Below are 2,067 nucleotides of genomic sequence, written 5' to 3' on the forward strand. Positions count from 1 at the left end.
TGAGAAATGCCAAGTATGTTTTTCACTTTTGTTTTTTCTAATTCCAGGTCTTTGCACATTTCATTGCGGTACTTTTCTTTTCTTTCTTTCTTTACTAATGTGGTTAAACATACATAACCATGCATTTGCCAATATAACTTCCACATTTACAGCTCAGGAACATTGATAATGTTTCATCTTATTGTGCCACCATTATTGTTATCCTTTTCAAAATATTCCACCACCATTAGTGTAAACTCAATTCCCCAAACAAAAGCTTCCCCTTTACCACTTCCTCCTACCCCTGGCAATCACTTATAATTTTTCGTGTGTGTATGTGTGTGTGTGTAATACATGTATATACTTTTATGTATACCTTTTTCCAAGCTATCTAGAAATTATATATATATACTTTTTTCCTAACCTATCTAGAAATTTTCCCTCCCTTCCCCTCCCATCCCTTATAAGCAACAAGAAACTTTCTTTCTATCTATATATCTATAAATCTATAAACCTTTCCCTGACTTTTTACGATAGTGCACTAATACAATATTTTTGTCCTTCTGTGGTTGACTTATTTCACTCAGCATAATGTCCTCCAAGTTCATCCCAATTATGTGGTGTTTTACGGATTCTACATCATTATTTGGGGTTGCATTGTATTCTATTTTATGCATGTATCACAGTTTGTTTATCCATTCCTCAGTTGATGGGGACTAGATTGTTTCCACCTTTTTCTTATTGTGAATAGTGCTGCAGTGAACATGTTGTTGTGGTTGTTAGGTGTTATTGACTCATCTCTGATTCATAATGACCCTATGTTCAACAGAATAAAACACTGTTGGGTCCTGTGCCAGCCTCACAATCCTTGCCATAAGTAAGCCCATCATTTCAGCCACTGTGTAAATCCACTAAAAAGAGGGCCTTCCCCTTCTTTGCTTACCCTCCACTTTACCGAGCATGATACCTTCCTGTGGGGCATAGTCCCTTATAACAACGTGACCAAAGTAGGTGAGACGAAGTCTGGCCATTCTCACTTCTAAGAAGCATTCTGGCTGCACTTCTTCCAGGACAGATATGTTCATTCTTTTGACAGTCCATGGTACTTTCAGTATTCTTCACCAACATCACAACTCAAAAGCACCAATTCTTTTTCAGTCTTCATGTTGATTGTCCAGCTCTCACATATGTATGAGATAATTGAAAATATCATGATTTGGGTTAGGTGCACCTTAGTCTTCAAGGGGCATCTTTTCTCTTCAACACTTGAAAAAGGTCTTTTGCAGCAGATTTGTCCAGTGCACTATGTCATCTGATGTCTTGACTGCTGCTTCCGTTGGTGTTGATTATAGAAACAAGTAATATGAAATCTTTAACAACTTCAAACTTTTCTCCATTTATTCTGATGCTGCTTATTGGACCAGTTGTGAGGATTTTTGTTTTCTTTATGTTGAGATGTAATCCATAATGCAAACTGAAACCTTTAATTTTCAAAAGTAAGTGCTTCAAGCACCCTCACTTTCAGCAAACAAAGATGGATCATCGCTATATTGCAAGTTGTTAATGAGTCTTCCTCCAATCCGAATGCCATATTCTTCTTCATATAGTTCAGCTTCTCTGATTATGTGTTCGGCATACAAATTGAATAACTATGGTGAAAGGATACAATCATAATGCACTCCCTTCTTCAGTTAAACCATGCAATATCTCCTTGTTCTGTTAGAACAACAGTGTCCTGGTCTATGTACAGGTTCCTGATGAGCACAACCAGTTGTTCTGGAATTCCCATTCTTCTCAATGTTATCCATAATTTGTTATGATCCACATAATCAAATGGTTTTGCATTATCAATAAAACACAAGTAAACATCTTTCTGGTTATTCTTTGCTTTCAACCAAGATCTATCTGAGATCAGAAATGATATCCCTCGTTCCATGTCCTCTTCTGAATCCAGCTTGAAGTTCTAGAAGTTCTCTATCAACATACTGCTGCAACTCTTTTATTATTTATTTATTTATTTATTTATTTATTTATTTATTTATCTATCTTCAGCAAGATTTTACTTGTGTGTGTTATTAATGTTATTTT

Source organism: Orycteropus afer, unplaced genomic scaffold, assembly GCF_000298275.1.
Source record: "Orycteropus afer afer isolate SDZICR_OR568_19922 unplaced genomic scaffold, OryAfe1.0 scaffold00882, whole genome shotgun sequence".
NCBI classification, from domain to species: Eukaryota; Metazoa; Chordata; class Mammalia; order Tubulidentata; family Orycteropodidae; genus Orycteropus; species Orycteropus afer.